At 45.0% G+C, this 16,622-nt stretch overlaps 1 pseudogene; it reads right to left on the bottom strand.

Moving 5' to 3' along the window:
- Positions 1-466: 466 nt before the first annotated feature.
- Positions 467-1,377, bottom strand: LOC125547262 (annotated as a pseudogene).
- Positions 1,378-16,622: the final 15,245 nt, after the last annotated feature.

Raw genomic sequence — 16,622 nt, 5'->3', positions numbered from 1 at the left:
AACTTGAGCACAATAGTAATAAAATCCAGTATAAGCTCGCTTTGTTGGCATATATATGTGCACTTGCAGAACTATGTAGTCCATATAAAAAATACAACATGCAATGGGAGGGACTTGCGTTGTTATCAGATGCATTGGCACTGTGCATATCCATACATTGCTATATGTATGATGAAATTAAAAAATTGTGAAGAGAAATAAATAGAATACGTGTGTAATATATGGAGAAATATTACTGTTTGGGAGCTGCCTCGAGTGTTAGCCAGCGTGCAGCCGTTCCCGAACAGGTTGCACTCGCCGCCGTGCTTTGGCTCCGCAGCAGTGCATGCTCGGGCTGTTAGGCAACTGCTGGAATGCTGGTTTTCGCATCACGGCTCGATGTAGCCGCTCGTTGCGTTGCTGGCTGCCGCTGGTGTGCCGGTGCCGAGCCTCAATGCCATTGCCATCTGATGCGCGTCGCCGGCTCTCACTCGCATGCCTCCGCCTCCCGTGCGCTGTCGCGGGCATCACACGTCTGCCTGCAGGAGTCGCTGCACCGCTCCTGGCCGTCACCACCATGCATCAACGGCAACCGCGTTCCCGAACAACCCACGCGCCTTGGCCTACCTGGCCGCGAGCATCTCGTTCTTGGCACCACTGCGATGGGCCAAGGCCGCGTCGCACGCACCATCGTGCCGCCGTGCCACCACGAGCCATTTTGCCGCCCAAGTGCCCAGGCCACGCCGGCCAGCAAGAACTTGGGCGGGAAACCATGGCCGTCGGGGGTAACGCGCGAGGGCCGGCGTGGCCGAGCGCCCGACGGCTTGGTGAGCCCCAGCCATCTTGCCACCACGGAGTTGATCCCGTCGCAGCTGACCAGCACCTTTGCCCAGAGAGTCGAGCCGTCAGCGAGGTGGAGCATCTTGGCGCCGTCGCCATCGCCGTCGTCGATGGACACGATCCTGGAGGAGTAGCGGATGGTGCCCGTCGGCAACTCCGCCGCCAGGACCTACAGTAGCATGTCCCTCCTGACACAGCGGAACTCGTCCCTGAAGTCCACTTCCTTCGCTATCTCACCCGTGGACGCTGACATGACGCGCAGCCCTTGGATGTGCAGGTGGAGCTTCCTGATCTGGTCGCCGACGCCGAGGGCGTCGAGCGCGCGGAAGGCGTTGGGTCAGGTGGCGAAGGCGAACCCCGAGGCCCGGAGCGCCGGGGACGACTCCAACACCACGCTCCTCACCCCTTTCCTGTGCAGCCCGAGCGCGGCGGCGAGCCCGGTGAGCCCGGCTCCCACGATCACGATGTCCTCGCCGGACTCCCCTTGCCGCTGCATGCTTGCTGCCGCTGCTGATAGCAACGAGGTCGAGGCCACGTAATCGCTGGACTTTCGGAAGAGAGCGCCTGTTGACACGAATCAACCAACCAATCTAGCTAGAGCTAATTAGTACCACCTCGTTTATATTACGATTTTGTCTACACGAATCGTAAAAACGTATTATGACTGGGCGAAAGCGTATTGTGACGGTGAACCCACGGAGTCAATCCGTGCTTTATTATTAGGAATAGACTAGCACAATATGCCCGTTCGTTGCAACGGGAAAGACAATTGGATGTTAGCAAAACACTCGTCAACGCGACACTAATAAAACATCCAAACGGTGCAACCTGGCAGCAACGGGGAGGCACATGCTGAGGTCTAGTAGAAGTGCACATTAGATTAGCGTTGAAAACCATGATAGACATGCAATATTTTTGGTATGATTTTTGTACGACAATCCATTGAGACCATCCATGAATAAATCAGAGTTGAACAAAACCATTAGATTGAAATCTACTTCATCCATCCCTTTAAGTTTCTTGGGGCTATCTCAAGAATTTGAACCAGCCTACTGTCCAATTAACACATTTGCTTTTTCTCTTAAAAAATAGTTTAGTTGTGTTAAAAAAATGGATGAACTCGCTTGCAACAACAACGAACCAGCCCACTGTCCAATTAACACACTTGCTTTTTCTCTTAAAAAATATTTTAGTTGTGTTAAAAAAAATGGATGAACTCGCTTGCAGCAACAACCCGAACGCATGCACCTGCGCCCCTCGCTGAAGCTTCTTGGAGATTCAAACATATCGCCCACAAATCTGTCTGGGGTTCATTCACGTAAAATTTAGAAAATCCGTTCAGGATTTTAGAAGAAAAAAATCTCAAGGGAGCAACATAATTTAATGGGCGGAATTGATCTCTCACCGGAGCTCGCATGCATGCACGGCCGGGGTTCCATTTGTCCTTCCTTCCCGCTGATTCTACATGCAACGCTGACTTAATTCCTTAAGATACCTTTTACAATAATTAGCCAGCCAATCAACAGCAGTGCATTGACCACTCAATTTCTGGAGTTGATTTATTTGATCCCTTATTTCTTGCTTCTCGAGGCTTGTTGATAGGCAACTTGTGAAGGTATATAAATTAGTAGAACTAGCAAAAGAGCCCGTGCGTTGCAACGGGAGAAAAAACATAACACATGCTCTTAACCCAACAACCATCACTCAATAGGTCCATCTCTTTTATTTTTGCGAGGCATCATATTTGTGTTGCCGCTTATCCTCCTTCTCACCCTCGTCGGCGATGGCCTCGGTGTTCACACAAAACAACAAAAAAACATGTTTGAAAATGATTAATCCTAAGGCGTCTCTCTCGCCCTCTCTCTACTCCCTCGCTCTCTCTCTCTCACTCTCGCGATGAGAAATTTGTTGTTTTCTCCTGCGATATTTTTCAGAGGTATGCATGTGTAGTTATCGATGTTTTGTTTTCCCTATATGGTTATAGTGGGGTGTTTATTTGCAATCCGGATCGCCGCCGGTACTAAAGAAAAACGGATCTTGCGCTAGAAATTATAAGTTTGCTTCCAAAATAATATTTTAAAAATATTTAACAGGTAAAATTAACATCATATTTAGATTCCACACATTTTTGTAATAAAATTTCATATATAATATGTTAAAATCGAAGTTACGGTTTAAAAGATATGGATAATTTAGAAAATCATTTGTTTGATTTAAATATATTCCAAAATAATATTTAAAAATATTTAATAGGTAAAAATAATCTCATATTCATCTTCTACATATTTCTCTAATCAAATTTCATATATAACATGTTCAAATTGGAGTTATGGTTTAAAAGATATGGATGATTTAAAAAAGTATTTGTTTGACTTAAATATGATCCGTGGCTGAATTACCTAAAACGTCAGGGGGGGTTTCGAAAAATGTAAAATAACGGTTTGGGTGTGACTTAAATCCGGATGGCGGGTCGATTTCAAGAAAACACAGGGAATTTTATGTAAAATACGAAAATAATGATTTGTTTTGACTTAAAACAGTACTGCGGGTTGAATTCTACGAAATAGAGAGACTTTTTTGAAAAATGCCATGACGGACGAAAGAAACTCAATTTGCTTTATTATTATAAGTAAAAATTTGGTAAAAATAATAGAGGTGGGACTATTGGAAAGCAAACCATGTTATCAACAAAAAGTGCATGCTTTCCCAGCTGGTTGCGCCCTTATATTTGTGGGATGGTCCAGCGTTTGAATCCCACACGAGCTCTATTAACTTTCGGGATCAATAACTCCCGAACGTGAGGGATTTTGGCATTTGGACCCGAACACCTCGACTGCCGTCAGATGATTTCCACAAATCTTAGAGCAGGTGACAGAGAAAATTAGTTCGGGATTTTCCGTCGAACGACCTCGTCTCCTTCGCCCCCACCCCTCCCTCCCAGCCTTATCCTTTTCTTGCTCTCACCCACTCTTCCTCTCCACGGCTTATCTGTGAGCTAGATCGTCACTGTCCTCGCGCCGCTGCGTTGGGCGGTCGAGACCGCATCCATCCGCGCGATCCTCGCTGGCGTGATCCTCGTGGCGAAGGGCGAGCTCCGCCCGCTCGTCCGCGCTGTCGCAGCAGCCGATGCTGAGTGGAGAGCGGCGTGACTGGTCCGCGCCCACCGGCTAGAGGTGCGGCCGTGGCGGAGGCAGAGCGCTGCCTGCTCGCCTGCGCCGCGACGGCGGGCATCTCGGTCGTCTCCCCTCCTCAAACTCACCGACTGGCTCGAGGTGTGGTCACACGGAGAGGGCGGGCACGGCGATGGCTGGGCCGTACAGGAGCAGCAACGGCGGCGGAGCAATGAAGCATCGTGCCATCTTCGCTCTCGTCAGGTGACTTGGGGAAGGCAGCGACGGGTTCCCGGCGTGCACCGGGCGGAGAGCGGAGGTGGGTGCCCTGCGACGAGTTCCCTGGGACAGCGCCATGTGTCCATGGAGGGGGCAATGGGCTCCTCACCGACGGCGTGTCGGCGTCCATTCTAAGAAGGGAGCCCAGCGGGGAGGTGCTCATTGAGCTCGAGCAATACCACGGCCGAAGGGATCCGACAGGTCGATGCGCTGCCGCTCCCTTCTGCATTTTTTGTGTGTACACATGTACTACGCCCCATTTTTAACTGATGTATGATGATTTTTTTTGCTAGATGCTACTATGAGCTTTTTAACACATTTCTGCCACGGTTTGTATATGAAATAGTCCCTAAATTTGCCATGCTACGCTTAAATCTGAGTAGAACACAATTTTCTGCTGTGATTTATTTAGTTACTAACTTTACCATGTGAGTAGTACACAAATTTAGTTTTTTGGTCCTATAATACATGGCAATTTCTAACCACGATGTTTAGCAAAACATGGCAATTTCTTAGATTATTACAAATTCTCGGACCGTGGCAACTTTATAATTTGTCAGTTCATTCACATGACAATATTTCTGATTGTTTTTGTCCTAATATCATGGCCTGTCTCAATCATGGAAAACTTGACATGGAAAACTTGCCATGGCAAACATGTCAAAATTCTTTATTTTTAAGATGTTAAAAAACATGGCAAATTAAGATGTTCAAAAACATAGCAATCTAAGATGTTCAAAAACATGGAAAACTTGCCATGGCAACTAAAATCAGTTTTTTTATGGATGTGTTTTTTGCCATGGCAACTAAAAGCATTATTTGCCATGGTTCGTTTTTTCTCTTTTACAAAGTCCATCCAAAGAATGTTTTGCCATGGCAATTACATTTTCATGGGACGATGACAAATAGAGTTCATTGTGATGGCAAATTTATTTTTTATGCATCATGGCATTTCTAGTGCATGGACCATGTCAAATTTTTGGAACAATGGCATGGCGAAATTATTTCTTTTTGCAACATGGCAAATTTAGTTTTATAGCCATGGCAACTTTACCATCTTTTTGCCATGGCAATTTTTGCCTTTTTTAAAGCGCCATGCCAAATTAAACTTTTTTTTTGTTTTGCCATGGCAACTTAACCTTTACATACATGGTAATTTACTTTTTTACATACATGGAAACTTTTTTCACTTTTACTTTTCTTCATGGCAAATTTAATTCTTTACTTGCCATGGCAAATTAACTTTTACATCCATGGAAAATTTTACTTTTTTATTTGCCATGGCATTTTTCAATCCACATTTTTTTTGTTTCTTCATGTATATAGTAAAATATTATGGCAATAAGATTAACTATTTATTTTTGCCATGGAAAAATTACCTTAATTGACATGTCAAATTTACCTAAATCGCCATGGCAACTCTTAACTTTTATCGCCATGGCAAGTTTTTTATTTTTATTTTTGCCATGGCAAATTTACCCAAATCGCCATGGCAAATATTTAACTTTTATTTCCATGGCAGAAAAAAAGTTCATTCACTACATAGCATGGCAAATTTTTTATCGTGTAGGACGGGTTTCCTAGATTATTTTTCATGAGTGTTTTTTTGCCATCTTTTCCAACAAAAATCCATGTACCTGTTACAGTTTCCCAAAAAGTTGCCATGTGGTTTAGTGAAAAGTCTCCTGAATATGCCATCTTTTTCTAAAGAAAAACTTACTAAATTTGCCATGTGTAAACATTTCATTATAGTTAGCTAATTTTTTTAAAACAAATGTAAATTTATGTTTTGAGATCATGGAAATTTATGTCTGAGATCATGGACCATAGAAAATTCCTTTCTTTTCTTTAATTTTCATGATGGGAATTTCATTCTTTAGTGCCATGGCAATTGTACTTTTTAAAGATGGCAATTTATACTACCACACCATGGCAAATTCCTCGCACATAGTTTTGTGTTCAAATTGTGTATACAATATATGAAAATTTAATTAAAATACCATGGCATTTTTTACTATGAATCTTCCATGGCAATGTTTTTTATTTCTATGGTCGAAATTCCATGACTATTTTTCCTCTGGGTCATTGCAAAGAAAAAAAAATTCTTTTTACCCATGGCATTTTTTGTGCTTTTAAAGTTGATCACATTTTTGTTTCATAGCACAGGAAAAATATGGGCTTTAATCTGGCACAACAAAAAAAATATTGGGCTTTTTTTGCTACCGAGCTGTAGGGTCGACGGGGAGGGGCGTTCGCGTTGGGGGGCTCTCCTGCTGAACGGATTCGTTCGCATCGATCTCCCCTCCAGTACGAACGAGTCGTTCGGGTTGGGGGTCTCCGAGCCCGAACGTTCGGTAGTTATTGGCGTCCTTAACTTTTTGCTGATTGTTGCCTTTCACTGAAAAAAGGATGTGTAGCTGGCCCAGCTCAGCCCAGGGAAGCGTGCTGGCCCAGGCCAGACCGCGCAGGAAGATGCGTAGCTGGCCCAGCTCGGCCAAGGGAAGCGCACCGGCCCAGGCCAGACCGCGCATGAAGATGCAGCACAGTTCAGCAAGGGTTGGGCTGGGACTGCGGGTTCTATCTTTCCCTAATAATACCACCTCGTTTATATTATGATTTTGTCTATACAAATTGTAAAAGCGTAATATGACATGAGAAGAAAGCGTATTGTGAAGGTGAACCCACAGAGTCAACCCGTGCTTTACTATTAGGGATAGACTAGCAAAAAACCCGTGCGTTGCAACGGGATACAAATTTTAACTTATTAATTCCTCTAGAAAGGATGAACAGGTTAACTCTGCATCCTTTGAATAGTAATGCTTAATTTGTGTGATGCTTGAATTGGATGGTGAACAACAAAAACTCACCTCATCTCTCATTTTTCCTAATGTCTATCCTCTGCTAGTTTCATGAAGACGACCTCTTTGAATACTCTACATAGTACCTGTAGAAAGCAAATAATATTAGTTTTGGAGAACAATAGTTGGGTAAATAAAATATGATGCTATTATTTTCATTACAGAGTGATGTGCCAATGGAAAGTACCCATATGCATGTCTTTACTCTTAACAATCTCATGCCATGACTGCATCCGCAATCTAGGGAGAACTTTTCTCAGATAATGGGGGAAAAGAACAAACTATCAGATAAGATTTATTTTTCTCTCTGATGAATTTTTCGTAATAACTAAAAAACTATCGTAAGATCTCTTTTCCTGGTCTGATCAATTTTTGTAATAATGAAGCAACTATCAACTATTGGATGAAATGAATTACCCAAAATATAGGGAGAATTATTTGAGTGAAGCTATAAGAAATGAATAAAATCATCCAGTAAGTTAGTCCACATGAAATCAATGAACATACTTCTCATGTCGCTGGTATAAGCAAATAGTTGTAGTTTTCTTGTCAAGAAAGGCAAACAAAATCCATCAGAAGACGTTAACTTACCATGCAATTGTATGTTTGTGTATCTTGTCGACAGAAGGTCTTAGCAACTGTCAAGTTTGGCAACTAAGCAGTGCCGAGTAATTTACTTCATAATTATGCACTCTTACAGGTAGCAACAGCAAGGTATTCCAGCGTTATTCCCTTTCGAATATAACGTTGTCGCCATCCCTTCCATCCGTCCTCTGATCTCTCTGTCCCTGGTGATCAACATTATTAGAATTCAGAATAGGACCAACAGTTTCTTACTTTACGGAACCTGCAGAAACCATCGAGCGACCAACACTAGTAGAAAATGGGGCAAAGGTTCAGGCCGGGTAAGCCCATTAGTCCCGGTTCACTCTAGAACCGGGACCAATGGGTGCATTGGACCCGGTTCATGAGCCCAGGGGGCCAGCCGGGCCACGTGGGCCATTGGTCCCGGTTCATCTGGACCTTTTGGTCCCGGTTTGTGGGACGAACCGGGACCAATGGTCCTGGCTCATGGCCCACCACCATTGGCCCCGGTTGGAGGCATGAACCGGGACCAAAGGCCCCCCTTTAGTCCCGGTTCATGCCACCAACCGGGACCAATGGTGGTGCCTATATATACCCCCTCGCGCAAGAGCAGAGCACACTGCTCTGTTTTTTCTGGCCGAGGGGGAGAGGGCTTGGTGGTGCTCTAGCTCACCTCCTATGCACACAAGGTGTTCGATGGAATGCCCGAGCCACACTACTTAAGCTTTCTCCTCTCCAAGCTCGACCTCCAAGCTCCATTTTCCTCAATATTTGTCTAGGTTTAACGGTCCGTCACGCTCCGGCCCCGTCTTCACTGCCATCGATCACCCGCGCTGATCTCATCACCGGTACCACCGTGGTGAGCCTCTTGTTCTTATCTTCTTTCTGAAAGGAAAAATATTCTTACTTGTATGTTTAGATAGATACTTGTATCATTTTCTTACTTTTATTATTGCATCTTATATAGTGCGATGGTTTTGGTATCCGCCCCCGTCGGCCCTCGTCCTGTCTATGATTCGGATGTGGTATATATTATCTTCATAACTATTGGTTCATTTATTGTTTATGAAAATTATGCCGACCAACGTGACATAGATTTTATTTATCTAGGAGGTATGTGAACCGGAAATTCCAACCGACCCTATTGTTGAGAGGTTAAATTTAGTTGAAGAAGAAAACAATTTCTTGAAGCAAAAAAATAAAAAAAAATTGAGGAGGAGAAGATGATATTGGAGTTGCATGTTGCGGATGTCGTCGATGATCACAAGATCAAGATGGATGCAATGCGCTTGAAGATTAGAAAGATTAGAAAATATGCCGTTCATACCGAGGCTTGGTATCATTATGCCGTTGGATCAATTGTTAACTTGGTTGCGATTATGATTGCGTTTGTTTTCGCATTGAAATGTTTTACATAGTTTCAATGTATGGTTTAATTATTAGATTCTCTGGAGAGCTATATGTTGTTAGATGAGAACTATGTATGTACTTTGGTTTTAATGTGATGATGAACTTATATTAATTTGGTCACTTAATTATTTATTCATGATGTTCTATAATGGTTTTTGACACACTTAATTATATATAACGCACGCAGATGAACCAGCAATGGATGTACGGTGACAGACACACCTCTGAGTACATTAAGGGCGTGCATGAATTTCTCGAAGCGGCTGAGGCAAACAAGCAGAATGGTTTTATGTGTTGTCCATGCCCTAATTGTGGGAATACGAAGTCTTACTCTGACCGGAAAATCCTTCACACCCACCTGCTTTACAAGGGTTTCATGCCACACTATAATGTTTGGACAAGGCACATAGAAATAGGGGTTATGATGGAAGACGGCGAAGAAGAAGAGTCCGATGACAACTATGTGCCCCCTGAATACGGTGATGCTGCAACGGGGGGAGCTGGTGAAGATCAAGAGGAACCAGACGATGTGCCCAATGATGCTGCAACGGGTGAAGTTGCTGAAGATCAAGAGGAAACAGACGATGTGCCCGATGATGATGATCTCCGCCGGGTCATTGTCGATGCAAGGACGCAATGCGAAAGTCAAAAGGAAAAGCTGAAGTTCGATCGCATGTTAGAGGATCACAAAAAAGAGTTGTACCCCAATTGCGAAGATGGCAACACAAAGCTCGGTACCGTACTAGAATTGCTGCAGTGGAAGGCAGAGAATGCTGTGCCTGACAAAGGATTTGAGAAGCTACTAAAAATATTGAAGAAGAAGCTTCCAAAGGATAATGAATTGCCCGACAGTACATACGCAGCAAAGAAGCTCGTATGCCCTTTAGGAATGGAGGTGCAGAAGATATATACATGCCCTAATGACTGCATCCTCTACCGCGGTGCATACAAGGATCTGAACGCATGCCCGGTATGCGGTGCATTGCGGTATAAGATCAGACGAGATGACCCTGGTGATGTTGACGGTGAGTCCCCCAGGAAGAGGGTTCCTGCGAAGGTGATGTGGTATGCTCCTATAATACCACGGTTGAAACGTCTGTTCAGAAACGGAGAGCATGCCAAGTTGATGCGATGGCATAGTGAGGACCGTAAGAAAGACGGAAGTTGAGAGCACTCGCTGACGGGTCGCAGTGGAGAAAAATCGAGAGAAAGTACTGGGATGAGTTTGCAAAGGACCCAAGGAACGTATGGTTTGCTTTAAGCGCGGATGGCATTAATCCTTTCGGGGAGCAGAGCAGCAATCATAGCACCTGGCCCGTGACTCTATGTATGTATAACCTTCCTCCTTGGATGTGCATGAAGCGGAAGTTCATTATGATGCCAGTTCTCATCCAAGGCCCTAAGCAACCCGGCAACGACATTGATGTGTACCTATGGCCATTAGTTGAAGAACTTTTACAGCTGTGGAATGGAAACGGTGTACGTACGTGGGATGAGCACAAACAAGAGGAATTTAACCTAAAGGCGTTGTTGTTCGGGACCATAAACGATTGGCCCGCTCTCAGTAACCTTTCAGGACAGACAAACAAGGGATACCACGCATGCATGCACTGTTTGGATGACACCGAAAGTATATACCTGGACAGATGCAGGAAGAATGTGTACGTGGGCCATCATCGATTTCTCCTGACCAACCATCAATGTCAAAAGAAAGGCAAGCATTTCAAAGGCGAGGCAGATCACCGGAAGAAGCCCGCCGCGCGTACCGGTGATCACGTACTTGCTATGGTCAATGATTTACACGTAATCTTTGGAAAGGGTTCCGGTGGACTAGCTGTTCTGAATGACACTGAGGGACGCGCACCCATGTGGAAGAAGAAATCTATATTCTTCGACCTACCCTACTGGAAAGAGCGAGAGGTCCGCTCTTCAATCGACGTGATGCACGTGACGAAGAACCTTTGCGTGAACCTGTTAGGCTTCTTGGGCGTGTATGGGAAGACAAAAGATACACCTGAGGCACGGGAGGACCTGCAACATTTGCACGAAAAAGACGGCATGCCTCCGAAGCAGTATGAAGGTCCTTCCAGCTACGCTCTTACGAAAGAAGAGAAAGAAACTTTCTTTGAATGCCTGCTCAGTATGAAGGTCCCGACTGGCTTCTTGTTGAATATAAAGGGAATAATAAATATGCCAGAGAAAAAGTTCCAAAACCTAAAGTCTCATGACTGCCACGTGATTATGACGCAACTGCTTCCGGTTGCATTGAGGGGGCTTCTACCGGAAAACGTCCGATTAGCCATTGTGAAGCTATGTGCATTCCTCAATGCAATCTCTCAGAAGGTGATCGATCCAGAAATCATACCAAGGCAAAGGAGTGATGTGGCTCAATATCTTGTCAGTTTCGAGCTAGTGTTCCCACCATCCTTCTTCAATATCATGACGCACGTCCTAGTTCATCTAGTCGTTGAGATTGTCATTCCGGGGCCCGTATTTCTACACAATATGTTCCCCTTTGAGAGGTTCATGGGAGTCCTAAAGAAATATGTCCGTAACCGCGCTAGGCCAGAAGGAAGCATCTCCATGGGCCATCAAACAGAGGATGTCATCGGGTTTTGTGTTGACTTCATTCCTGGCCTTAAGAAGATAGGTCTCCCTAAATCGCGGTATGAGGGGAGACTGACTGGAAAAGGCACGCTTGGAAGGGACTCAATAATATGCAGGGACGGATATTCTTGGTCTCAAGCACACTACACAGTTTCTACAGAACCCTACCTTGGTGACCCCGTATGTCGATGAACACAAGAACAGTCTGCGCTCCAAACACCCGGAGCAGTGCGACGACTGGATTACATGTGAACACATCAGGACTTTCAGCAGTTGGTTGGAAACACGTCTCAGAGGTGACAACACTGTTTGTGATGAGCTGTACTTGTTGTCCAGGGGACCATCTTTGACTGTATTTTAGATGATTGACCAAGATCGAAAGAGCACCAACCAAAACAGCGGTGTCCGCTTTGATGCAACAACCGAGAGGGGAAAGGACACATATTATGGTTACATAGTCGACATATGGGAACTTGACTACGGACATGATTTTAAAGTCCCTTTGTTTAAGTGCAAATGGGTCAATCTGTCAGGAGGCGGGGTACAGGTAGACCCATAGTACGGAATGACAAGAGTGGATCTGAAAAATCTTGGGTACACTGACGAACTGTTCGTCCTAGCCAATGATGTGGCACAGGTTATCTATGTGAAGGACATGTCTACCAGACCGAGAAAAAGAAAAGATAAGGAAGCTAATACATCATACGATGAGCCAAAGCGCCACATAGTTCTTTCAGGAAAAAGGGACATCGTGGGAGTGGAGGGCAAGACAGACATGTCTGAAGATTATGAAAAGTTTTATGAAATTCCTCCCTTCAAAGTCAAGGCTGACACAAGCATCCTGATAAACGATGAAGATTATCCATAGTTACGGCGCAATAAGCAAATGACACAAGCGAAGAAAAAGTGAAGACTTTCTCCCGCAACTATTATGATGATACCATGCCAACTTTGTAACAGACGAGTATGATACCATTCTCCGTTTTGTACATGCACATGCTATGCCAACTTTTTAGAGTTCATTTCAAATACTTTAATGTCTTATGGTTTAGCCCTCGTAATACCATTAATCCCGGTTCGCTCCTTGTCAACAATGTTCTCACCAAGAACACTCTCAAGAGGGCAGCCACGTGGGCCATTGGTAAAGTTAATCACAAACTTGTGATTCACACAAATTTCAAAGTACTCAAATTTTAACTATTCTAATTTGAAAACTAATGGCACTAACAGAAAGTTTATAATTTTTCTAAAACTAAAAGCAAAAAGAATTAAAAAATAAAACAAAAAACAAAAGAAAATAAATAATGCAGAAAACAAAACAAAAAAACTGAAATAATAATAATAATAATAGCAACAATAAGTATTTTGTTGTAAGTAGAAACAAAATAAAATAAATAAAGCAACAAAGAAAACAAAAAACAAAAAAATATTTTCAAATTTGAAAACTAATGGCATTAACAAAAAGTTTATAATTTTTCTAAAACTAAAAGCATAAAGAATTAAAAAATAAAGCAAAAAACAAAAGAAAATAAAATAAATAAAGCAACAAAAAAACAAAAAAAGTGCCACCTACTGGGCCCCCACGGCCTGAATACGACTAGAAACCCATCCATGGGCCAGGATTCAGGCCCACAGGAGGCCCAGTAGGCCCACAGGCATAGCAGTGACAATTAGGCCCGTAAGCCTGCAATGGAGAGAAGCTCGAGAGGGGTGCGGCAGTGGGGCTTATAAACCACTGCGCACCCCTCTCAACTAGCGAGGTGGGACTAAACTTTCGACGCGGGCGCAGCAGCACAAGGCCTTTGGTCCCGGTTGGTGGCACCAACCGGGACCAAAGGCCACTTGTCAGCAGCCCAAAGGGCGGGATCCTTGGTCCCGGTTGGTGGCACCAACCGGGACTAATGCCCACCTTTAGTCCCGGTTGCTGCCACGAACCGGGACTAAAGGCTCTGCTATATAAGTCCACACTAAGGAAATTTTCACTCTCATCTTGCAGTTGCCGCCCCCGACGACGCCGACGCCGCCAGGCTGCCCCGACGCCGCCCGCCCCGGCACGTCCCCGTCGTCGCCGTCGCCCGCGCCCCTGCCCTGACGCGCGCCACCCCGGCCCGCCCCCGTCGCCGTCGCCCGCGTCCCTGCCTCGACGCACGCCGCCCCGGCCCGCCCTTGCCGTCGCCCGCGCCGGCCCCTTCCCCGACGCGCGCCACCCCGGCCCGCCGCCGTCGTCGCCCGCGCCCCCTACCCCGAGCGCGCGCCCACTGCCCCGTCGCCATCCTCGCCGCCGACCCCGCGGTCCTCCTGGTCCGGCCGGCGCCCTCCCTAGCTAGCATTTTGTTTCATATATATGCTTTTTTCCTTATGTATGCTTGTTTTATATATATATATATATATGTATATATGTTCTCTGTGTATATATATGTTCATGTATATATGCAAAAGATAGTTTTTTAGAAAAATTAGGATTTTTTCTGTTCATAGATTTTTTTTGGTGATATTAATTATTGTAAATATGCAAATGTTTGTATATTCATATGAACAATGAATTAGGCAATACTACTTCATGTATTTTTAAGAAGGAAGAAGAAGAAAAAGAATGAGAGGAAAAAGGAAATAAGAAGAGGAAGAAAGGAGAAGAAGAGGGGAGAGGAAGAAGAGGAGAAATAAATAAGAAGAAGAAAAAAGAAGAAATATTTTCTCTTCTTCTCCTCTATTCCTTTCTTCTTCTTCTCTTTTTTTTCTTCTTTTTTTTCTTCGATCTTCTCCTCTAGCTATTCCTTTCTTCTTCTCCTCTTTTTATTTCTTCTTCGTTTTCTTATGTTTTATCAGGTCTGTCGTCGTCGATATACCCCCTCCCCGATAACATTATTTTCCCGTGTATGTATCTCATCGTTGTCGATATTACCCCCTCCCGGTAACTTCAACACGAGGGGGGGGTCGATATATATATACCCCCTCCCGATAACTTCAACACGTGGGGGGCGGGTCGATATACCACCTGCCCGATAATATTATGTTTCCATGTACGTATGTCGTCGTTGTCGATATATAAACCCCTCCCGATAACTTCAACACGTGGGGGGTCGATATATATACCCCCTCCCCGATAATATTATTTTCCCATGTACGTATATCGTCGTTGTCGATATAAATGTACCCCTCCCGATAACTTCAACACATGGGAGGGGGGTCGATATACCCCCTCCCCGATAATATTATTTTCCCATGTACATATATCGTCGTTGTCAATATAACTGTACCCCTCCCGATAACTTCAACACGTGGGGGGTCGATATACCCGCTCCCCGATAACATTATTTTCCCGTGTATGTATCTCATCATTGTCGATATTACCCCCTCCAGGATAACTTCGACAGTGAAAACTCTCGAGGAGTACACCCAAACTAATATATCCACGTGTTGGCATGCTTGTGTAATAATTGCCATGTTATATTTGCAGAAACAATGGAGCACGGACGAGACGAGGAAGCAGAAGAGAGGTTGCGGGACATAATCTTAGACGGAGGTGATGTCATGTCGTGTTTTCTTAACGACAATGATGGTCTGGAAGAATGGCAGGGTGAAGAAGCAGGTCCGGAAGAACAGCAAGGTGAAGAAGCAGGTCCGGAAGAACAGGGTGACGGCTCCGGTGACCGAACAGAGTTCGGCCAGGTAAATATATTAGTTAAGCCTGTGCTGAGACTAGCTAATTGATGCATTCATTGTTTTGGTAGGTACACATATTAATTAACTCTCGTCTTTCTTCTTTTTTCTAGCCCTCCGGATCAAGCACAACTTCGGTAAAGAGACGAGGCCCGAAGAAAAAGTTGCGCGAGGATGAAAGGTTTGAGATCATAGCAATCATGCGCGACGGCCTACCTATTGAACCCATCCGGACGAAGGATGCATTTACTGCTCAGTGCGGGGTTCTTGTTAGGGACAAGATCCCAATCAGCATCCACCAATGGTTTTAGCCGACTAAAGAAGACCCTGAGGTGTCTTATGTCAATGATATGCAGAAAGATGATCTTTGGAAGGAGCTGAAGGCAAATTTCACCCTACCGCCAGAGGAGGATCCGGAGAAGCCGGTTATAGAGCAATTAATTAAGTCTACTGCTCTTAAGAAGATGGCAGAGCTATTCAGGAGGTGGAAGAATGAGCTGAAAAGGTTTGTCGACAAAGAAGAGACACCAGAATTCAAGGGCAAATATGAGAAGATTAGAGATTAATGGCCCGCATTTGTGGCCCACAAGACATCGGATAAGAGTAAGAAGATGTCGGAGACAAACAAGAAAAATGCTACGAAGAAGATGCTTCACCATCGCACGGGGTCAGGTGGCTACCTCAAAGGCCGGCCTAAGTGGGCAAAGGCTGAGACTGATCTGCTTGATAAAGGGATCGAACCAGAGACAATGAACTGGCCAGACCGTTGCCGGACTTGGTTCTTCGGGGCTGGCGGATCCTTGGACCCTATAACAGGGAAGTGCATTTGGACGGATGAGCAACTTGACATACCCTTGAAGAAGCTTCGGTACTATATCGATGCAGCACAGAAACGGACGTTCCTTCCAGACAGAGAGAACGACGAGCTCACAAAGGCCCTCGAAAATCCTGAGCACCCTGGACGGAGACGAGGCACGTCAGGCTCCATTCCGTGGAAGGCTGGGTTTCCGGACGCAGGCGGTTACAAAAGCCACGAGAGGAGGAAGAAAGTGCAGCAGACCGAACTGCAGGCGCTGCACGCAAGGGTAGAAGCGATAGAGGAACGAGAAGCAAATCGCAGCAAACGACTTGCCGAAGCTTCCCCTGAAGCTACCCCGCCATCTCAGCGGAGAAGCAGCGTGGCTTCCACCGAGCTGCTTCAGCCGGAGCATGTCTTGATGGCTCCTGCCAGCTATCCCGTGGATGCTATCACGGAGTCTCAAAATTGCCACCTTATGACGCAATGGATTAATAT

Source organism: Triticum urartu, chromosome 3 (assembly GCF_003073215.2).
Source record: "Triticum urartu cultivar G1812 chromosome 3, Tu2.1, whole genome shotgun sequence".
Lineage (NCBI taxonomy): Eukaryota > Viridiplantae > Streptophyta > Magnoliopsida > Poales > Poaceae > Triticum > Triticum urartu.
This window is presented reverse-complemented; position numbering and strand designations above follow the sequence as displayed.